General features: G+C 38.8%; 1 long non-coding RNA gene across 2 annotated transcripts; it reads left to right on the top strand.

Moving 5' to 3' along the window:
- The first annotated feature begins 2,380 nt into the window (after window positions 1-2,380).
- Window positions 2,381-20,417, top strand: LOC127382342 (uncharacterized). 2 transcript variants are annotated; one of them, XR_007888934.1, is made up of 8 exons: window positions 2,381-2,540; window positions 2,995-3,024; window positions 4,060-4,150; window positions 6,367-8,779; window positions 9,285-9,402; window positions 10,212-10,368; window positions 12,821-12,950; window positions 15,405-20,417. It is a non-coding gene; the product is annotated as an uncharacterized LOC127382342 (long non-coding RNA). The 2 variants fall into 2 exon arrangements; XR_007888933.1 differs by having other exon boundaries at window positions 10,160-10,368.
- The last annotated feature ends 4,035 nt before the right edge of the window (window positions 20,418-24,452 follow it).

Below are 24,452 nucleotides of genomic sequence, written 5' to 3'. Positions count from 1 at the left end.
TAATAAAAAAATTAAATAATCCAGGGTACAGTTAGAGGATTATTTATTATTATGGTTAGTGAATATTTAGGTGTGCAGTATTTTATTTTTAGGGCTTGGATGGAAGGACACTTTGCTTTTAGAGGTTTTTTTATTGATTGTGACAGAGTAAGAAATGTTTCTAGAAGTCAGATTTGAATCAGAGGAGGTTTTTGCATGAAATCAGAGTGCTTTTGAGATAAAGAGTTGCAAACACTAGTACAAATACTGGAAACAAAATGATTCATCAATCTTCTCATCAACTTCTTTTTTCCAAATATACCACTGCATTTTCCCATCTGTGATTAAAAATATAGATAACCAAGAAATTTTCCTTATGGTAAGTGTAAACAGAATAAAAAGCTTTACTTTATAGTAAGCAGAAGGATGCTGCAGTATTTGAGCACGTAACAGCCAGCAGCTCTTGTGGTTTTTTTTTTGTTTTTGTTAGGTTTTTTTTTTAATAGTCTAAATAATGAAAAAGCTTCTGCTTTAAAAATTTTAAACTTTTAAAAAACAACAACCTCGGATCATGTAGATTTGGTGCCTACTCACTGGAAAGCCACCAAATCTCACTTGTTTTGCTTGGGCCTCACTCAAACATAACTGGCCTCAAGCTAGTAAGCAAGTCAGCAAATGTCTTGGCTTGTAAAGAAATCTGATCCAACTCTGTAAACCGAACCCAGCCTCAGAACAGTGGTGAGGGGAACATATGGAAAATTAATGACAGATAATAGAATGGTGGGACAGCCTTAAAGATTGTTATTAAGCTTTTGCAACAATTCCAGCTCATGGTCTTTTGGGTTAAGAAAGTAGGTAGCTGAGGGAGAGTTGCTTTTGACTTTGCCAGCACCTTAGCTCTAGAAATGGCTGCTGTGTTGCTCTTGCCTCTCTGCAGCCTGAAATTCCCCATTGCATGTTCTTAATTGATACCTGTAGCAAAATTGCTTTAGAAGCTGGTTCAGCTGCAATAGCACTTTGGGAAGTACAGCAATTCTGGTCCCACCTGTTTAAATAAATGGGAGCCTCAGGAAGAGGAGTGGATTGGAATTTGCTCGAGCTCAAACTGGGTATAACAGCAAGAAGTCAGGCTGAAAACTACAAGCCTGGCCAAGCACAAGGAGGAGAAGGTAAAGGTGGTGTGTGTGTTTTCTTTTTTCCTTCTGCAAACCTCCAGGCATTTTGCAAAGATAAGCTGCTCATGGTATGATGTCACAGAGTGGAAAGAGTCCTAGGGAGCTCATAGTTGCACAACCCCTCTATTAGTGGAGGGAGTGGGTTTCACAATGGAAAGGATAGTTTTGAGGACAGTACATGTACTTCTGAAATACTCAAATCACATATTGATTTGGCTGATGGCCTGGGATGTTGACCTAGGGTAGACTTTGAAAGGTAGCACCATACAGTAGTTATTTTATACCAAGAAAAAAATATCTTTTTCCTCTTATTCTTCCACTTTTGTTTTATTGATGACCAGCTAAAACACGAATATTCTTCTTGCCTGACCACTAAAAGGTCTCTCATTCCTCCCCTGTTATTTCTGAAGAACTGCCTGTTCACAGTGGAGGAGCACTAAGCTGCCTTCATTGCTGAATAACTCAGGTGTGTTCTCATTCCCTGTCACCATGTCCAGTGCCCTGGCCCATGCAGTGCAGGGGTGGCCCAAGTGATTCTATGTGCCAAAGTGATGCCTCTTGAGCTGAAGAAGGTTTCCTGTACTTTTGAGGAAAACCAGCAAGGACTGTAGAGAGGTAGAATGGCAGGCAGTGGTCTCCATCTCTTTATTGCTAAATAGCAGACTGTGGCTGCTGGATTCTTGTCTTTGACTCCTGGTGAGTAACCTAGCAGGAAGAGTACAGCTTATACTCTTGTGGTTGTAGCCTCTCTGCAGGCAAAACTCTTTTTCCTTTGTTTTATAATCTGAAATGAGGACACTGCGGTGATGCTTGCAAAACTGTTCCTATTTCTGGGGAACAGATGGTAAAAGAAGCTCAGCATTTAGAGTATTCCCCGTTCCTTGCTCACACTTGCGTTTTAGAGAATTGCACACCCTGTCATCAAGTAAAAAGTAAAGTGCCAACTGAAATGGAGGGGCAACACAAAGAGCTTGAGATATGACTGTGATAAGAAGAGCAGCCCCTCACCCTGCTGAAGAGTAGCAGTGTTACCAAACACATTTCAGGGTGCCTCTGTCCTGCTGCATGTGAGCAAATGATTTTCCCACTCAGAGACCCTCTAAAGCCAGAAGTTAGCTAACTCACCTGATAGTTTGTGGGTTAAAAAAAAACAAACAGGCTGTCTTGTTCCATTTAACACACTTCTATTTTTTCTTAAACCTGTTGCATCTGTGCAACAGGTGGCTTAGGTGCCTTCCTAGAAGAGACTCGAGGAGGCTTTGGAGAGGACCAGGCTTATCCCAGGCTCCTGAAGAAGAGGCACTGGGAGTCTGACATCAGCTCTAAGATCCCTCCCTGGCTGCTCAACAGAGAGAAGAAATGGACCTTCCTGTAAAAGCTTTTCAGGTGTCCATCTGCACCTTTATTGCAGTTGAAAGAAATATACTGTCAACAAACTGGTGAATTCTGTAGCTTGTATTCAGTAGTTGATCATATTAGGTAATCATAAGGATTCATATTACCATCAAGATTGATGTCTATAAAACTGAAAAAAAATACTGAGTTGTATAGGAAAAATGCATATGTAACGCACAAATATACATTGTGTATACATATGCACAGTGGTAGCAGTGATACTAACAGTGCAGCAGAAAGCCTTTGACTATGATTGGGGGTAGAGGTTATTTAGCAGGCAAGATTTTTTCCCTGAGAAGTAACTTTCAACCAACTTCACAGGCTCAAAGACTAGGAATTGGTATCAGTGGAGAAGGAGAAAAATAAGAAATGTTTAGAAATACCAGTGTTTCCAAATATAAATATTTCCATTTCTAGTTTGATAAATCTGTTTAAATCCTTTCAGGTTCCTGTGGAGGAGTAAAATAGCCTAAAGGTAAGACTTATGATGTAAAAGAGTGTTTTGTGTGACCTTGGCAAACCTATGAACTGACCAAGAGGTGATGGCTCCAGAGTGAACGGTACATGTTTTGCTTTTTTAATGTCTAGAAGATTCAATACATCTGAAATATAACAAAAAAATTCATGCAATGCAGTGGAGATGTCCTACTGACAAGAGGGAGCTGTATTCTTTTCTTATCACCTCATAAAAAGTGGGGTTCTGACTGAGGATGTTAGGTAATGCTTGCCATACACAGAACTCAAAGGGCGTATTACTTTCATTCTATAACCCTTTGAGATCTGAGGCAGTACTGTTTAACAAAGCATATTGTTTTTCCCTCTTGCTTTTACTGAGCTTTGATGCTGATTTTAGAACTTGACAGCTGTGTTTAGGCTTGCCTTACATCACTCATACAGATAGGGAGAAAATACAGATGTTTGGGGCAGGAAGCAACATAAACTTTGTGGAGGGGATGGAGGGGTGAGAAGAGAAGCAATATTTGTCTAGGAAAATTGTGGGATAGGTCCACAATGATGAATTTCTAGCCATCTTGCTCTTGGGATACTCCTTGGAGCTGAATGGGATGCTGGTCCATTATGCCCTACCCAGGAGAACTGTGTGCCATGGAGAGACTCATTGCCACCTAACACAAGTGTAGAGAGGTATGAAATCCTAGGACTTTTCATAGTAATAGTATTTAGGTATGACCATTTTGTGTGACGAAATAATTAAGGTGAAACAATATCTATTATGAATGTGACTCTAAAACAAGTCAGAACTTGTTACAGCTATTGTTATAAATGAAATGAAAATGAACTATTTAGCATTGCTTTCAAATTCCTAACATCAAATTAAAATTAATTCTTTTAGATTATTAACCAGTTTAATTCTTTAAGTTTATCTTTTTAAAGAGAGGTGTAAAGAGTTCATATTTGCTCAATAGCTGAGTTTTGCAGGTGGCCCATCTTTGAATAATTTTGAATACCTTGTTCAATACCTGAAACTTGTGATGTTTCACCATCTCTGCAGATACCCTTGGAGAATGTCTTCAACAAGTCAGTGGGACTGCTCACACAGAACCAAAGATTGGGGCCAAAATAGGAAAAGAAAAGGAATTGAGGTACATTAAAAACTCATGCACAACTCAATCAAAAGTCATGCACATTCAAGGTCTGAGTAGCCTTTCTCACTGTTCTGTCTAACGACAGAAGATCCAGAACTATTAATTCTTCTCAGCTTCTGTAATACACCAGACCAAATGAGCTCTTAATGAATTGTGTGTCACAATATTGTTTGTGTTTGTTTTTTGCTTTGGAAGATGACATTTCCATGGTGTTTCATTAAATCATAGCCCTCTCAAGAGATGTTTCCTGGGTTTCAGCAAGATTATATCTAAAGGAAGATGCAAAACTCTGGGTCCCTTTACATGTTTCTCTCTGTGCTGTTTATGAACATTCTTGTTTCCAAGCTGCAACAAATCTTTTGAGCAGAGAGCCTTTGTAGCAACCTCTCTGTAAGAACACCACCTCCCCAGACCATGAGCATTTCTGTTCTGTAAATACACTTCCCACAATCTGATATGGGATGTCTTCCCCTTTGTTTTCTCACCTTCCTTTCAGAATTTGTTTCCCTTTGCAGCTGAGGGGTGGGGCATGCTGAGCAATCCTTGCAACCCATTGCACACACTTTGAGTTTATTTTTAACTGGGTGTCAGGAGCAAGGGTAATTTAATGGCTACCACTGCTAACTATTTCAGAACTGATCAGTTTAGCAGGAATGTAAAATCATTATGCTTATAAGCCAATGTAATATTTGCTGTCACTGGTTGGTATTGTTTGCGTCCTTTATAAATGGAAATTAGCTGTTCATATTTGGGAACTGAGCATGGAAGCTGCATTTATTCTCATAGAACACAGAGAAAACACACTAAAGGATTGTCACTTCTAAAATATCAAACAAATATCCCCATAGCTTAGCCCCCAGGTTTGGGTCATCTTAGAGAGGGAAAAATCCAGAAGTTCTCAAAGTATTTTGCAATAATTTAGAGCCAGACCCAAATTTCATTGCTTGCAGTGTTCTTCAGTTCCAAACCACTGTGTCTGGTAGAAATGTCTGGAATGTGGAGTATTGTATTTATAAACAAAGCAAAACAATCCTTAATAGCCACTCTATCATTTAGCTAAACAAAATCCCTACCCACACCACTCTCTGAGAGGGGGAGTGGTGAGGATGGGAGAAATGGTGGGGAAAAAAAATGAAGTAAAACTGTACATACAGTGATCAGAATTAATCACTCTGAGGTCTGGAACAAAGATGAAAATTTACGTTAAACAAAACTGCCTTTATTCCATAAAGCTCTTAAAATGCTAGTTACAGAATTCAGAGGGTCCAGTGTTCAGTTCCAAAGAAAACTGTATGAAAGGCCAGGAAGCCACTTCTGCTTGGTTACCCTTACACTAAGCATCAAAGCGGAAAGGTATCTCATTTCCATGTATAACTTTGAAGTATTTTATAAAGAAAGTCAGAAAATGAATCTTTAGAGTAGTTCTTACTAGGTTTCTTTGCACCAGAGGAAGGAGTAAGAAAACAATGTATCTTTGCTGGAAGATGTACCAGTACTGTATTGCACAGCAAACTTCTTCATCTGTCTCTTGTAAGTTTTGGTTTGTAAAGAACAAGAAAGAGTGGGACAGGTTTTTTATTGCCTTGGGATCAAATTTTTTTTTTTCCCTCTGCTCTCATAAACCTTCCATATGCTTCTACATCCACGTTTTGTTTTCAATTTTAGTGAAGGTTTTTATTTGGAGTCTCATAAAATTCTAATTTATTGCAGCTTCTTTTTATAAAATGGAGAGGGGAGGGGGGAAGTATTGGGATAACATGTGCAGAGCAGTCATAAGGAATGCTTGTGTCAATTTAAAGCATTGGTCAGTTTACCCACCTCTGCTCCAGTTATTGGCAAGTACTTTTCCTCATTCTCTAACCTATGTGTAACCATGTATTCTCACTGTGTGCATAGAAAGGCTAAGTGACTAAGTGTACTAATGCACACTTGTTTTGGGAAGTATGGAGTTCAAGTGCTGAACTCCTAAAACTGTTAAATAGGCCAAACAAACGCATAATGTGTATAATGAGAAATGGTGAGGACAACATGCCTTCCCAGTGTGCCACATCTGGCACTACTTGCTAATAACTTCTCAGACATTTTTTTGTATTATGGTCCTTGAATTCTACTCAAATGGGAACAGGAATGTCAGCTTATTGAGTAGCTGCTGGTTTCACCACCATAAGAGTGCATATCTAGTGTAGGGAAAGGCATAATCTTTCTTCTTGCAGGGCAGAAGCCACAGCAGAAAGAACTAAGATGCCAAGTGAACATACCAAAATCAACTTTGAGAGCTTTGATGAATATCCAAGAGCACAGCGAACTCCCAGATCTAGTCACTTCTTGTGCATTTGGACTTCTGCATGCAAAGGGACATAAAGGGACAGCCTGGTTGGGTATGCCTGGTGGGAAACAAAAGCACTGAGTGGGCATGAATGTACATGGGCTTATGCATCACTCGTTTTGCATATATACATTTGCTCTCTACTTAGATAGCAAAACTGGTTCACAAACTCATATCCCTCTGCTTAAATAACAAAGTGCCTTTTTCAGACAGCAAACTGTCTGAGTCCACAGCAGAGTGATGGGGGATCAGGTATAAGAATTTCTTCTCTATGTGGTGTGCACCAGCAGTTGGTTCTCACTAGTCTGTCGTGGACTGACTTCCTTCAGCGCACACCATTTGTTGAATACTCGTAACAAATACCCTCCAAGATAGCAGTGGTATGTCTCTCTGGAAGTCACTGATGACAGTTGGCCTGTCCTAGATCAGGAGCAGAGAGTTTGCCTCTGAGGGAACAGGAACACTTCCAGAGATACCTGTGATACCATCTTCTGCTCTGTTCACAACTGGATCGAACCAATTCTTGTTCTGATCCAGAAAATCAGAATGAGGTGAGAAATCTTGTTCCTAGAGAATGATTTCTACACAAGGGAATAAAGTATGTTTCCTACTCACTGCCAGCATGGATATTTTTCTTTGCCCTTCTTCAGTGTTAAGTTGACCAACTTAAATCAAAACTTTATACTTCAAATAGTGAAGAATCTGGGTACTAATTGGTTCCTGTGGTTTGAAGTTTTGAGTAGCTGAAGTTTGAAATATCAAGTAGTCACTTATGGATTTTGGAAGAATGAGCACATCTTGTTCAGCAAAGAACCTCATCATTTTTACATAATGACATGATGTGCTGGATTCACCTGTAAAAACAAATTTCTAGGCTTAATGGTATCCTGCACCAGAACAACCTATATAGAAGGTACATGAGGCAAAACAACAAGTTTAAGAATCTTGTGCAAGCAACATGTAGGCTTTTGAGTATGTTTGGTAGACATGTAAATGTGTATGCACACACACATGCAAATATTCTCTGCTTATACTCTTATTTGTGAACCACTTTTCACTCTCCTTATATTATTGTATACCTTTAGGTATGTCAGTAATACAACATTTATGTTGTCTAAATGTTGGGAGGGAAGACAGGGGTGGCTCAACCTGAGCACTGAAAGAGAGATCCAAGACCTGTAGCACATTTGAAATCTGCTCTTCCAGAGGCTGTAGGGAAATTTGAGAGAAACTCTGCTAGAGAGAGAGAGAGAGAGCAAAGCACTAGACTTTTTTTTTCCCTTCTAAATAAAGCATAGAACAAGCTTTTAACTGCCTTTTCTCCATAATAGGTACTTAACCCTGTTCACTAACATTGAGAGGAAAAAAAGAAAATTCCAAGAAAAATTCCTATTCAAAGTAAAAAATATAAATTAAAACAACGTGGGCAACACACACCCTTTTCTTTCTTTCCCGTTTTGTTTGGTGTTTTCTAGCTCTGCTTTTTGGACAGCTGAATGGGGGCTGGGAAAGTGTTTACAATATTTTCACATGATTGAGATGGCAGAGTTCTTGCGCTCTGTGAAAGGCCTTCTGTTTTCAGATGGCATTGAAAGTTTACCGTCTTTCCAGACAAAAGGAAGAGAGCCCGTTGCCAGCAGATGAGTAATGGGCATGGCCTCCGCACAATACCTCTTATCCAGTCCTAAATCTACATGGTGTTCTTAGGCTTCCCGGCTTCTCCAAAGCAACCTTTGTCTCTGCTCTGGGAGACCAAAACTGCTCGTTGGGTGAGTGGGGATGCAGCCAAGAGGGGAAAGTTCGGTGACAACAGTTGCTCAGTGCTCACTGCCCAGTATCTGCCTTCTTACTATGCTGCTAGAATAGTTGGAAACCCATCAACAACTGGGCATCTTCTATACAAATATGTTGCAGACCATCTGTATAGTTTTCAGTTCCAGAAGATTCCAGTAACTCACTAAGTTTTAATACCTTTTTTTTTTTAAATTTTATTTTTCCTTGTTAATCTGATGGGCTGCCCTGAGATAAGTGATTAGCAAGAGCCTGCCATAATTACTTCGGAGCTAAAACTGCACAGAAGTTGCCAGTTCTTGTATTTTTCTTAGAAGCAACTTGAAGCAGGCATTTTCCACTGTAAATAATTTTTAGGTTCTATTAAGTAATTTCTCATTTTTTTGTAAGGAACAAATCTTTTGGTGAAAATTATTGCTGACATATTATTTCAAAATATTAAATAGACAATTCTAAAGTTTTTTTTTCCAGTGAATTTGTGCTCTTGTTGGCATTGCAGAGACCAGTAGGTAATTTTTTTTCTTTTTTCTCTTTTAAAGTTTTCTAGAGCATGTCTGTCTGGAATGTATCTATAGACTACATATATGTGGGGTGTGTGTGTGAGTGTTTTTCTGTCTACCTGTCTAAAAGAACTTGCATTTCACTTTCACATATTTTCAAGTGTACTAAGAAGAGCTTTCTAAGAATTAGCTAAGCATTCATTAACTGCACTTAATTTTGACTGTGTGCTCAGCTAAGAATTGTCACTATTGAGCTTGTATTCTTTCATGCTAATTTTATGTTGCACAGACACTAATTTATTGTTGTCAGGAAAACAGAAGCAAAGACGTAAGGGGTGCTAGATTTCTTAAGGGTTGGTTGTAGCTGGTCTCGGCAATTTACTGATTAACGTGTAGTAACCTGTAGTGCTGACAGTCCTAGGTATACAAGCAATGCATTACCTGAGTAGAGCTTTCAAAGTAACTAATTCTATAATTTATATTTTTTTCTTTTTTTTTTTCCTTTTTTTTTAAGGAGTCAACTGTTTAAAACAGCATTAAAATAATCTGGCTTCATTTCCTCTGCTGAAAGAGCAAGTCAGCTGAAACTCGGACTTTTTGCTGAAAGGGAGGGGAGGCGAAAGAAAAAAGAGGTAGTTTTTCTTTTAAAGAGCATGACCATACACATTCTGCTCTGGTGCCTTTAAAGGGGACTTCCCTGTTTTAAATGCCTCTGAGCACAGAAATACCAACACCTCTTAATTGTTTAATATATTACAGCCTAAAACATTCACAGAAGTGCTTTCCAAGTATTTCACTGTTCCAGGTGCTTGGTCCTGCACCTCCTTAAAATAATAGGCTATTTCCCTTCAGTTTTCATGTGCTTGGAGACACATGCCCTGTATCGAGGGAAGGGGAAGTGAGGGAAGTAAGTGGGACTGCCTGACATTGATGCTTGCACTTAAAGCATACACAGACTTCTCTGTCTTGTGTCACACAGCTTTTAAAGACTGAGAAATTAGTGCAGCTTGTACTTGGACTGTAAGATCCAAGGAGAAAAATATAATATTATTAAGCATTTGAATGTCACTCTGCACAAAGACCCCCTATCACTGCATCCTCTGAGCAGCATCACAGAAAGATTAATGATTCTAGTAATCAGCAGTGCTGAACATACACCAGTCCATGATACAGCCGTGTTGCAGCCATCTTAAAGCCATGCTCCAAACAGTATTTGTTGTTTTGTGGAGGTGATGTGAAGCCAAAGTCTGATTCTGTCATGTGTAACCATGCTTCAGACTGAGGAAAACATTTATTCTGAAAAAAAAAATACCTTCTTCTGATTCAGTGAGGGCAAAGTAAGATACAACAATTGCTTGGTCTATGCTAACTATTTTTCAACTTGTTTAGGCAAAATGAACTGAGGCTTTTCCCCGTTTGAGAAACAAATCTCTTCACACAGAGCACTTGAGGCTCCGGAGGCTTCCATGAGAACCTGACATAACAGGATCCGGGCTACTCTGTCAATTCTTATTCTCACATTGTACCTCTGCTAAGAGTCTCAGCTGCTGCCTCCTCCCAAGCTGTGCAGTCCAGACATCCACGTGCCAGGAGCACAGGTAACCTGAACACGCTGTCATTCAGTGCAGGGGCACTCAGTGAAACCGCGTGGTCAAAGGGACTACCTGGAAATGCCTATTCTAAAAGGCTCCCTTCTCTTTCTTGCAAATCCTCCCTACTGTGCAAAGCCAAGTGGATGCAGATTGTTTAGAGTTGGGGTTTCAAGACCTTCTCCAAATAAGTCCCTGTAAGGGAGCAGCAGCTGGACACTGTTTCCAGCAAGGAGCTGGAGAAAAGGATGGCTCTGGCTGGTCCGAGAGAGAGAATGCGAAGTTAAGCAATTCTGTGAGAGTGGAGGACTGAATCTTTCCGTGGCTGCAGTTTCAATCATGCACTTTCCTGCTAACTTGCCTGCCATCCCTTTGAACCCACGTCTCCCATGTGACAGAGCAGTGATCTGGCTGCTGAGCCACTAGACTAATATTGTTCTTCTAATCTCACAAAAATGTGTTAGAAAAGAGTTTGATTCACATGAGAAATTAAGTATAAGATCTGTCCTCATAAAGACATTATGCCATGAATGCTCTCTTTCTGCTGGCTGCAAGAATAGGTGGCTCAAGGGTGAAAGGGTAGCATTTACATTTAAATACACCTATTGGAATCACAAACAGCAGGCTAAAACTACTGCTCCTTCTCTGAATGCTTTTAGAGTTTGCTGCTTTTTTATTTTTTTTATACGGCAGTATTTTTTTTTTTTTTTTTTTTTTTACATAGTAAAAAATGGGAAACGTGATCCTTAGGATCCCATAAAATAAAACAAAGAAGGCCTTTGTGCTGCCAGGATAAATGGATGAACCTTTTCAAACTAACTATTTTACTTTTCATCTGTATGTGCCACTCAGGAGGCAAAATCCAGTTATGAGCTGGAGCTTTCTCTGCTGTTGCACTAACTGGTAGTGCTGGCTGGGTATGATGCAGTTTACATTTCCCAGAGAAAGTGAAATGCACGCTTTTTATGTGTGTGTCTGCCAAACCCAGATTTACCCCGTGATAAAACAGAAAGCTCTTAACCACCTGGAGCAAACAGAAACTGAAACAAGGTGGAAAGAGCACTTTATGCCAGGGTGGCCTGGCGGCCAGGATACAAGCTCAGTTAAACCCTTGAAATGCACCCACTCCACCCAGGCCAGAGTTTCTTCCCTTTCCTCCCCTCCATGCAGCGACAGAGGCTTATGGACTGGAGTTGCAAAAAGTCTGGGGCTACCTTAGCTCTTTGGGAACCCCTGCTGTGTAAAAAAAAAAAAAAAAAAAGAAAAAAGGCAACAAAAAGCATACAAACCAAAACTGTCTATTTTCCATGAATTTTTCCTCTTATTTTTTAATGGCTCTTTTATCATTATTTTCCACCACCCAAACAAGGGTCAAAACCAAACAGCATGAATAAATACCTTAAAATTAGAATGTAGCTGGAAATCAGAACTCGGGAGCTGCATTTTGAACAATTTTTGCACACACTCCCCAATTTGTATTAAATTACCACATAGCATACAGCTAATAACATTAATCATTAAATATGTTCCAGATGCTTCTGAACACTGAAGAAACTAAAATCCAAATCTGGATGTGGTAGTTTCTTAACATCTAGTTAATATTTTTTTCCTTTGAATATGTATGTAAAACTGCTACCTTAATATATTAACTTTGGATAGTGGTGAATGCTAAGGCATTTTTTACAAACTGAATTATATTATATGGATGTCAGCATCCCTTCTAAGTGGAGTGAAATGATCAGATTTTCAAGATGAATGCGAAGAAAGAAGAATTGAAGGAGTCTGTGTCTCCATGTTCATTAGCCATTTATAGGTTTTGTTTTGGGGTTTTTTTAAGTGTATATAGTTGTATTTTGTTCAGTTTTTTAATAGTTTTGACATTTACAACATGGTATGACTATATAAAACAAAATAGTGTGTCCCTTTGTCTTCCTAGAGTAGTATGCCTTGGTCTTCCAAGCTTTTATGTGATGAGAAATGCTGAATAATTGTTTCCTGTGTTCTTTCTTCATTTTTTTTTTTCATTATTTTATGTCAACTATATCAGTCAGCTTTTTTTTACAAACTGAGGAATCTTCTGGAATCCAAGCTCTTCCGGTCGAGAAGCTTTTCTAGACTTCAGATAATCCTTGTTGCTCCCTGTTGTTGCTCTCCTCCTTGTGGTGGTGAGGGGATCAGAAGTGTACTCAATATTCACCATGAACTTACAGAACTGCAGAATGGCATCCTCTGCATTGTTCCCCCTTCCCTTCCAAAGGACTCCTGACATCCTGTGTGCTTTCTGGCTGCTGCTGAGCATTAGCATGACGTTTCCATGGAGAGTAAAGGTCCATTGTAAGGAGGAGTTATTCTTCTGGCCTATGGATACATAAGGCCACGTTACTTGAATTCAAAGGATTTTGTGTCCTCTGAAGAGCAGTTTAGACAACCTAAATTACATACATATGTTTTGATCCTACAGTGCAATGAAGGTTCCTCAATGCTCCTGAGGGAGAAGTCCCTTCCAGCCTGCCAACAGTGAATATTATGCACCTCAGCCCACAAAGAATTTAGCTAAAAACTTTCTTTCTTCTGAGGAACAAAACAACAAGGTAAGCCCATTTTTAAAAACCAGAGGGGATAGTAGATGTTCTGAGGCTCTTGTTCCTGGCCTCAGTATCTTGTTTTCAATACTAGTGTAACAAAAAATATCAAGTTATTACCAAGAGAAAGAACCAGAATCTATCTACTACAACTGTCTAATTAGGTAAGTCACCCATCTTGTTTCTCTGATGCATACTTAATTGTCTCTGGGGAGATGTCCTGAGAACTTCCAGGTCAAAGAAGGAAGCCTGTAGTTGTTTTTTTGTTCTCATATCATTACACTGTGCAGGCAGAGGATGGTCCAAGTTGCTGTTTGAGGTTATAAACAGACACCTCCATGCCAATTCAGGCAATGTTATTGGATATGGGCCAAGAAGTTCATTCTGAAAGTGTAGTATCATAAAGTTATATCAAGCATAGCTCAACTACAATCAAATACTCATTTCCTAGCTTGAGGCTGTCATTTCACACTCTGAATGAATAAAATATATCCTGGCCAAAGAAAGGTTGTGAAACAAGTGCAAACTCTACTTAGAGGTGAACAACCTGATTTTTCTCTCATATCAGTTTTATGTTCGTTCAGCTCCATTGACTTTGGAGGAATGAGTCCTGATTTACAGCATTGCTTCAGAGCAGGTCGGAAGATGTGTTATACAATAGCAATACTGGTGCCAGGTCTTTGGGAGCAAAGTGTGTTTGCATTGTGGATGCCACAGTACTACCAGTTCTGAGACTCTAAAGAAAATGTTTATGAATTTTTGATCCATAGAGAATAGATTTTCAAGAAATTATGTAGGTTTCTCATTTGTTGCCTTACTTTTATGGTTTAATATCAGGTTTCTTTTTTGTGACTTGTCATTTAGCAATAAAATCCTGGGTTTTCAAATCAAATGTGTAGGTTAGATGTTTACAAAGTCCATATTTGTGCATATTTTTCTTTAAACTTTGACATGCGCCACCACAGGAGGTCTCCTGTGCTATTTCTTACCTCAGATTGACTTTCTAGTGTAGCACAGACAGGAAAAACCTATTTGCCATTTGAGCAAGGCATGAGGATGTGTTGACACAAAATATTTTTTTACTGTGGGAAAGCTAAGCAAGCCAAACGTGATAGACTTGCAGTCCACTTCCCTGCTTGGTAGATACAACTATGCCTGCTGGAGCTCTCCTTTAAGGACTTCAGCTCATCTTCACTGAGGATATGGAAGAGCACATGTGCTTTTGATGTCTCTCTGGTGTATCTCTCAAATTGCCAGAGCTCACCTTTCACAGTCCTTACCAGCTAGTCTGTCCCTGGGAAGCTGTAAGGGCTCTTACCTGCTTTGTGAGCCAGTCCCTTATCTTCACATCCAGTGCAAATGACTATGTTCTTTGGAGAAAAGATCAGCTAGCCTTCTCCCTTCTCTTTCCCCATAAAATAATCTGAAGTGGGACAGAAGCATCAGGAGTGGAGTGCAAAGGTAAAAAGAAGGATTAATTAATTTTTATTTTTATTTTCCCAAGAGATGTCATTGTTTCTCAGCTCCCGGCAGCAGAAACTTTAAACTAATGATCCTTCCAGAACATGTAGGCCAGCTGAGCCCAAGGCTCATGTTCATGTTGTGATTATTTAATATTGTATAGTGAGAATTTATATAGCAAGGACAGTGATTTGCAACGTCATATTAAGGATAATAATAAAGAAAACCATATTCCTTTTTGTCCTCAAAAAATAACCTCCACCATGGTTATTTATCCAATGGATCTTGGGGACTTAAAGGCCTTTACAGATGTCAGGGTTAGTGCTGCACAGACTTTGCTGAAGGAACCAGGTGGCTGTAGTGCTACCCATTTAGTTCTGTTCCTTCCTCCCCCCCAAATCCTGACTTCAGGGAGGGAATAGACATTTTTTCTGATGTGCCTGGTTTGCTGGGTGAGAGCCTCGTTGTTGCGGTCTATTTGCTCAACATTAGCTGTGCTGCCTGAGTGTGAAAGCAAGCATGGAGGGTAGATTCTCCCTGACTCTGTGGGATCTGGAGCAGATCCATGAGGAATGCTACTGTTTTCAGCACTTCCCTGGCTCTGCCTGAGATCAGGCACACTGAGATATGAGTGTTGTTGCAGCTGCCACATACACCATATAAGCCACATGTTGACGATTATTGCTTTAAATGAGAAGGTCTTTGTTTAAAATGCTTGTTTTCTTCCACCTAGAACCTTGAATTTTATTTTGTGTTTTTTTTTTTTTTTTTTACAATACTTCAAGTAAGGGTTTCTGTTTTTAATGTTTTTAACAGTGTAACTGGAATTTACATAATATCACAACTTGTATTTATAAAAAAATAGACTATCCAGGTATATATTTATTATGCAGACAACTTTATAATACCAGAGAGCTAGCCCCTAATTAATTGAAACAAATTGACCTATTCATGGTTCAATTGTTTTCATCATTTATGCTGTGGTTTATTTATTACTTCTAGGTCTGCTTCAGTCCATTCTCCAAGTAACAGTGGTTTTCTTTAAAATATAATGAACCATGTTGCATTTATGAGAGCTGCCTGGTCAAATCATATCACTCCTGTCACCCTACTGAATGCCATGTTGCACTACCGAAGTTTGGACTGAGAACTGATTGCTGGCTTCAGCAAGACTGGAAAGGAAAGGAAGACCTGGACATACTGACTATATCTAAACTATTAAATAAAATTAGTTGGAGACTTTTCCTGGAGGCCAGCTGGCAAGAAAGAGCTTGCATGCACACAGCTAAACTCTCTTACTCTCTGAATCACTGTGGCCACATCCAAAATACCTATTGGACATGGGCCCTGACCCAGGTTAGTACCCAAACTGTGCTTCAGCATTGTCTGGAAGAGTACAAGCAGGCTTGGTCCAGGACTACACCAAGGACCAATTTAGTAGTAGGGATAGTTTCAGGCCCGTTCCTTGTTGGTTCTCTTTAGTTTATTTAGTGTCAGAGTGAAACCTCAGTAACACTGCCAAGAGTCAACACAAAACCCCTATTGGCCTCAGGGACCATAAGCCACTGAGAAGTAGAGCAGTATCATTAGTTTGTTCACTTCCTTCACATTTCAATTCTTTTTTCTCTTGTTCTGTTTTGTTTGTTTGTTTGTTTTTTCCCAAGTGGGTACTGAAATGAATGTTTTTAAAAATCTTGTAGAGTTAAAACTCAGTTGTTGCCTACTCAAGAACTTCTGGTTAATTTTGAACTACCAAGAGGTTTATCACACAAGCTGAGGTTCTGGAAAAGCCAGCTTCAGGTCTTTTCCATGATGAAGGATCTCCTACAGCTTCAAGCAAGTAAGATCTTCTATGACTCAGCACCACTTTTGGATAAAGGGGTAAAAAGCTGAAAGGTGTTGAGATACAAACACACCAGGTACTCAGTCACACACTAAACTGATGTGAACGTAGAAGTCCCTTTGCTTTCTGTGGTAATTTTTTTCACATGTCTGGGAATGGAATTTATTTTAAACCCTTCAAAATGGACACAAAGGAATTCAACCCTGTATCAAGGTGTTTTCACAGAGCACTTGGATAAGCCTGAGGTGTCCTGTAGTGTAAGAGTTTTTGTGGGGGCTGGTGCTCTGTGTTTCTAGGGCTAGCTCTGTGAGCCTGGTACTCCAGTTAGCCCATGTAACATTGTCCTTCGCAGTACTATGTTATATTTCTGCCTGCAGCAATATAAATAAGAATCAGGCAATTCATGCTATAATATTTTCCTCTATTCAAAAGATAAATAGCGTTGGAGGCCAGTGAACGTTTAAAAAGCTCATCATACAAAAATATTATATTAGGCCATGCTGTATTACTGAGATTACATTAAAAGACTTGCACGTATTGAATTAAACCATGATTTTCCAATGATCTCAGCAGCAGCAGAATAGAGACATTTTAATCATTGCATTATCAGTTTTGTAGGTAACTACTATACTGAATTGCTGCTCAAAATGAAAAACTGTATTGTTTTATCCAGAAGGTTTCTAGTTTCTAGCACTAGCCTTTACTTTTCTTAGAGCTCAGACATATGATTGAATTACTGAAGCTGACAAGTACTGATTTCAACGACATTTAAGCTAATGCTTTTTTTCCTCAGGTTTATTACAGGCTAAGAGTGTACTGTTAATTAATGTGGTCATTTGATGTGCAGCACCTTGCTGGACTATGAGAACTTGATTGTGTGCTTTCACCCAATGTTCCTTTTAGGTTAGAAAAGACTCTTTGTTTCTTAATTGACCTATTCATGGATCAGTCTCATAGAACAGGCTATGGAGCCTGACATGAACATAGTCATACCTGGCCTGGGCTGTGTGAATCTTATTTAATGAATATGTTACAAAGAGCAGAATAGACTTGCTGCCCAGAATGATTTACATAGAAATTGATCACAGTTTTCTGAGCTTGACTTTGAAAAGCAGGAAGTATTACAAAGCAGAGGAGGAACATTTGACCTAATCTACCTTTGGTTCCCTTTCCCTTCCCTTTCCATGGTGCCCCTCAAGCCTGAAGCACTCTCCCATAGATGATCACATGTGGCAGTGACTCTACTCAGACCAATTGAAACCATTGCATCAGTTAAGGTTTGCAAGGCCGTATTGTGTTTATTTTTGCAGTCTGATGTTGAGAGAAGCTGAGGAGGGCTTGCATCTCCCTCCCACCGATAACAGGCTGTTGGAAGTGCTCAGTTCATTCCAGGGCAAAGCCTTGAAGACTGCGGGTTAGAGAGCCGCTAACGCTTTTCTGGAAGTACATGCAGATTCTTTTGGTTTTCACTCGGGAAAAGCCTGGCTCTCCATTAAAAAAAACAACCAAAAACAACCAAAACCCAACAAACCACGACAAAAGAACTCAAAACCATCAATACACAAAACCCCATTGCAGTAGTTGTAGTGGCCCAAACAAAACATAAAAAGCCCAATCTCAGCCTAAACACTCAGTTTGAGGATCCTCTGGAATTAGACAGAGGCTTGAAGTTTGACCCAGGGGGAAGCCTCTCATGGTCTTTTCATTGGCAGAAGGGTACAGGCTCTGCCCATGTGTGAGTGGCCTGCGATGTGTGAGGGTGTAGCCCAGTGGCCTGGTAGTATTCTCTGCTTGCTGGCAGAGAGTATCAGCATGGGCCGGATGCTTATTCACAACGGATAGGCTGTGAGCTGTGCTATGCAACATCATCCCAGGCTTAATTTCAAGCTCTTTTTGACCCTCTTTAGCTTTTTTTAAAGCTGGAACCTTTCAGCTTATATTATCTTTCTAACAATTCTCTTTTTTTTTTTTTTTTTTGTTTTTCTCCTACTTTCACAATTGAACATGCTTTGCCAAACTCCCCACTCCAACTTCTATCCACCCCATATGTTTATATTTTCCTATTGCTGAGGCATGTTGTGCTGACCTGCCTGGACAGAGCTCCTTTATCACAGAGATAAACATGATGTCCCCCTCACATAGAGTTTCTATCATGTGTGACCTTTCATCTTGAACTGCCATGACCTTTTTTTTTTTTTATTAATGCTGTACTGTGCTGCTTGTAGAAGCCAAGAAAGAAAATCTTTTGTTTCTAGACAGAATACTGCTAAAGGACATGATACGGTCTTGTTTTTAATCCAGCTAATTAAAATCTGCATGTGCAGTGTAACTGAGAATGCAGCCTTCGCCCACCACTTTCCCACAGGCAGGGAATAAAGGCCTTTAGTGCAGCAGCAGCTAGCCACCCTTGGATAACAGAGAACAGAGCCCACAATTCATCCCAGCTTTCCTTATCATATCTGTGGAGGGCTTTCCCTTCACTCCCTCCCTCCTTCCCTCCCCGCCTCCTTCCCTCCCTCTCTTTCCATGGAATCTCTTACTGTAGCTATGCACCTCTATACATCACAATGTAATCAAGTTGAAAATATGTTAGCTTTCATTTATCTATGCCCTGTGTGCTCTGAATATAATTCATTTCAAGTAAAAAAAACCAAAACCAACAACAAAACAAAAAAACAAAAAAGACAAAAAAACAAGGAAGAGAAATGAAAAAGAGAAAGGAAAATAAAAAGAAAGCAAAAAAGCCTATTTCTAGTCAAATGTTAAACCAATTGGTGTTAAGAGTGTTCTGCCAAGAACTAACTGAATAATGCAGTTTTGCAGTTCACACTTTCATGCGTTCATTACAGAGGCTTTTTTGGATTTGCTGGATGGTTGTGGTTATTACTAAGACTGCCTTTTGTGTGTGTTGGGGAGAGGGTGCCATGGAATTTTTTTTTTGTGAAACGTTTCCTTGGTTAGTTTTTCACTTGTTGCTTTTTGTTTTCTATCTGAAGTGGGGGAGGAATGAGGAGAAGGAGGGCAGTGGGTAGGAAGAAGCAGTGAATGCAGAATAGGAAGCACTAAAATTGAGCCTCCACCTGTTTTCTCTTTCTTCAAGTCATGTTTTATATGATGATGATGATGAGGTCAACAGGGAGCATAAAAATGTGCCAGAAGATCCAAAACTTGGAAGGAGATTGTTCAACATGAGTAGAAAATACATTTTAGTGCCCATAAAGAAGCCCTCCCCCCAGTTCCCCCAGTAAAGCACACAAGCAGGCTTTCTGTGGGCATTCCCTGGTAACCCACACAAAGAGCTGTTCAAACAGCTGTGCCTTCAGCTCAACAACATCCATGGGCTGCTGTGGAAAATGCCCATTTTTGTGCGTTTACTTCCTGAACTCAAATTCAGCGGAATATACTTACAGTTATTAAAGGGAGGGATTTTGAGTCCTTAATAAATATGCAGCATCTTGGGAAATGACTTACTTTGGTTGTCTGTAATGAATTATTTATATAGTTGTTGTACCCAGGGAATGATTAAAGAGGGATGAAAAAGCAGTGTTTGGAAATCTAATAAAGTTTATTAGGCAACACCAGTCTATCTAAAGCACCTAACATCACATTTTTTTAATACCTAAGTATTTTAAAAACAGAAAAGAGAACAATTAAAAGACACCAGCACTACTGTGATGCCTGTATTAAGAGATGTTATGTTGATCAAGTACAATAGTGCTTTTCATCACAACTTGGTTATCTTATGCTGACCTCTATAAGCATGAATAAAGAGATCTCTATATTTTTCAGCTTTCAGTGCCTATTAAAAGATAATATAAAAAGAGAAATAACTATCAGTATATGTATATAACCCTGATATATTATATTTATATAATACAACACAAAATTACAGCAAACATAAATTTTTATGTACTCTGAAATTGGTTTCTAATCAGTAGAACAGTGAGAGTCAAGAAGACATTTATCTATATTTTATAAATTTAAGATTTTTTTTTCCTAGTTTGAGGAATATATTTCGTAGTTGCTCTTTGATAGTAATGTCTGCTTTGACACAGTAAAAAGGTTGTTAATATCAATTCACATATTTTTTTATAAAATGAATGTTTGCATATTGCACAAGCAAGATAAGATTTATGAAGTTTTCTGTATTCTTTTTAAGTGTTCTAATCCTAATAAATATGGCATTTTAAAAATTATTAGTTAGCAGCCTTCCTTAAGAATTAATATGTATGCTGAGGAGACAAAAATTTTATGGGTAGATGGAAGTTTAAACCATGTCCTGTAATTCCATGTAACTAATAACATAAATTAGGGTGGTGATTATTATTTTTGTTACTAGTACTGTGGTTGTAGAGCCCTTCCTATGTCCAGGGCATGTAAAAAGAGCTGAAAACTGACCACATTGCTGTGTTTGTCACATATGATAAGCAGGATGGCATAAGTTCCCTCTCAAAGTTATTGAAGGATGCTCACATCAGGGCATGCTAAAGGTCAAGCCTAATAGCAGGGTGTAAGTCTCAGATTCTTACAATGAACATTTAATGTATTGGAAATCAGGGTGTCCTTACTAAGTCCCTAAACCATTTTATGCACTTAAAACCACCTCCAAAAAGTTTAGCTTCTTGGACATGGAAGTGTTTAGGAGGTTGTTCACAATAAGCTTAATGAAAAGGCTTCTCACATTCTCACATGGGACCTGAACCTGCACTTCTAATGTTTTGGTTCATCTGTGTCATTGGCAACCATTTACAGAGGCTCCCCATTGGTGATACTATGGAAAACAAGACTGACAAAAGGGAATACCTGAGTTTTTTTATCAAATATTTTTCAAAGTTTTCAATTTCCATTTCAAAAGTTTATTTCAAAGTTTTCTGATTTTCATAGTGTGTATCTCTACTTTTTATGTCACTATTAATCTTCTGCACAGCAGATATATAGTGATCTGCCAGAACAAGGAGCAAGTTCTGCATTAAGTGAAAGTTCAGAAAACTCAAGAGTTTGGCATGTAAGATGGCAGATATTTAAATTGTTCAGCTATGACTGCAGAAAGATCCCTTTAAAATGACCATTCTTCTTTCCTATGCTAACTTCATATTGAAGCAAGTTCTTAAATCAGCACCAAAAGAAGTGAAAAGTATAATTGTGATTAAATTTCTTTTGACGCTGCAGATTCCTCTCACAATCCAATTCTCAGATTTCACTGCATCCCTTCCAAACAAAAGCCATCTAACCCCATTGTGCAAGAATGTTTTATAAGGCTGTGAAACAAAAGGTTGATTAATTTTGCCCTTTGTACAAATGATGAAGATCATGGCAGTAATGTTTCATCCCAACTGGTGATTCAAAGGGACAGCTGGAGACAGCTGCAAACAGAAACAAGTCATCCCCCTTCTGACTCTTAAATAAAAATAAAAATAAATAAAAAAACCAAACAAAACCACAACAAAACAAAATTAAACAACTATATGATCAGAAATTTTCTTTCCACTTTTCCTACCCCCAGAGAGGAGGAAGAGAGTGGTGGCTCATCTGTTCTTGCGAAATAAGTAGGTAAGTTTGTTACTGGTGGTAAATGGTAGATGGTGTAGCCATGTAGATATTGAAACAGAACGTTGACCAAATAATCACACTGAAGTCAGGTCTTACCTACAGAGAATAATCTTGTGTGAATAAAAACCAAATTGGGAACTTCGGATTTAGCTGACTGCTAGCATGGTAGTAACAACAATAATCCTAATAAGTAGTTATTAGTAATGGGAACACAGTGACACACTTGTTACTTATAAATGATTAGCTATTAGCCATTGGAAGCCCATGATAGAAGAGGGAGCCCAGGGCTGGTTGCCCTGCAGATGCCTGGCAAATGGAGCGTGGTGGGAACACCACCTTGTCTCCTCCCCTTAGCAAGCTGGACTCATGGTGTAAACTGCTGAAATGAAACAGGGGTAACTGCTTATTAATGGCATTGTTTTTGGATGGGTAGAGTATCCAAAGTTTAGTTTTCTGGAATTGTGCCCACTAGCACCTAGCCAGAGTTTAGCCCTCTCAAGCTGTTCACTGTCTATGAGGACAGCAGTATTGTTACATTTAACAGCACTGCAATAACCCATATAAAAGCAAAATAACATGTTTAATGCATTTTCTGGTACTAAGGGTTTACAATTTACTGCTGTTGTTTTTTAGAAATACATACATACATACATGCATACCTGTAGCCTAATATTTTCAAAAGAAACTGGAGTTAGATTTCATCTGAGCAATATAGTTAAACAATTATTAATGTAACCAAAGTAATTAATGATTCATCCCACTTTTTATATACTCAAGTTTAATTTATTTATGTCAGGCAAACAGGTATGATGCAAATGCATGGTCCAACACTTCACCTTTCTCCCAGACACCACAGAAGGATTGGGATAATCTTCATGTTTGTACCAGGTCAGGTGGGACATCGGTAGCAGCAGCTCTTTTGCTGCCTCTGCAACACTTTTTGGGTTCCAAACAGCAGAAATGTAGTAGATGCATCCCTCACATCTTTAACATATTGGGAAAAAGAGAATATCTATGAAAGTTCCAGTTAAAAATTTATCCAGTGTCAGATCTGGCATAATTTGGTTTTCAGATATAAACATGTGAGTGCTTAGAAGGACATATCCCGAACACATGCAGCTGTTGAGCTTTTTCCTCTGACAACATATTTGGGAAACACACTGAAACAACCCACTGATACAAGGCATGCATAAAGCCTACAAGCTCGTGACCAGGTGGAAAAGCCATTCTGTGTCAGCTCAGGATGAGAAGAAACAAAAACTACTTGAGTTCAAGAAAGCACATGTGAACTTTCTGAATGAAGTCAACTAAAAGGTCAAGAGAATAATCTGAGTGATAAACAGTATAGTGAGACACACCCTACAAGTAATTTTCAGATGTGCTTCCAAGCAGCTTCTTGATTTGACAAAACATAATTTCAACTTTATTTTTTGCACCTGCAAGGCAGTTACCTGGATTAGCCTCATTCTGATCATGTGCCCCATCACTTCATGCTCCTTTCTGCTTTGGATGCCTGTACTGATACCCAGCCTTTGTGAGTAGCATGCTGTATGCTTTGTTTGTACATTGAAGCTTTGACATTCCTATTTCTTTGGCTTTGCCAGAAATCTATCAACAAACCTCTTATTTATTTTTTTTTTCCTCAACTGCCATTTTTTCTTCTGTAAAATGATGCCTGTCATGTCTTGAAGCTCAGTAACATAATTCTTTATGTAAACCTGCAAATTCTGCTCAAAATTATTTGAGCTCTGATCCCTTCCTCTGAATGTGCTACTTTCTTTTAATTTGTAGTTATAGTATCTTCTTCATATTCTATCTCAAATTATTTACTTCAGATAGTAGGATTTTTAATATCTAACTTTATTCTCTCTTCTATTTCAAAGTGCTTTAAGCTTTATCATCCCACTTATCACAGGCCTTTCCTTAGACAAGCTTTTTCAGAGACTTTCAGCTACCCACACCACATCTTTTCTTTGAGTTTTTTAGTTCGGTGATTATTATCCCAATGGATGGAGTTTCTGCCTTCTCTTTTTGAATCTGGTAAGTAATCTAACAAAAGTTAGGGAGAATTTGTGTCGCTTGTCAATTTAGGATTTAAATTCTTTCTTCTTTTACCAACAGCCAAGATAATAATTGACTTCCATAGTGAAGATAAGGAGTGTGAGTCATTCAAGCTAAATTGAGGTTCTGGAGGGACCATAGTCTTAAAAGCAGTGAATTTAGTAGGCAAATGTAAACTGTCTTCATGTGATGAAACGTAATACATTCCTGTGAAGTGTGTTTTAAAAAACAAGAAGTGCTAATTAGTCATGCTTTGAACTTAGTATACGAGCTGACTTTTCAACTTTGACCTTGACAATTAGCAGGCAAAATACTATTAATTAAATTATTCTTTTAATTTTTTTTTTAAAAAATTCTTTATATGTTGCCTTGATGAAGAGCATAACATAAACAGTTGTAAAGCTCTTGCTTCCATTTCTAAACATTTACCCCTGGAAGAAATCCTACTGAAAACCCTGGGAGTAAGGGAATAAACCACCTGGCCCATGAGCAAGGAGAGTTGCTACTCTCATTCTTACCATAGCTTTGTCCTGCCTGCTAGCCTGCTTTGCCTATGTCAGGTTCATGATGAAAATAAATTATCCTTTGTCAGTATG

Source organism: Apus apus, chromosome 3, assembly GCF_020740795.1.
Source record: "Apus apus isolate bApuApu2 chromosome 3, bApuApu2.pri.cur, whole genome shotgun sequence".
NCBI classification, from domain to species: domain Eukaryota; kingdom Metazoa; phylum Chordata; class Aves; order Apodiformes; family Apodidae; genus Apus; species Apus apus.
This window is presented reverse-complemented; position numbering and strand designations above follow the sequence as displayed.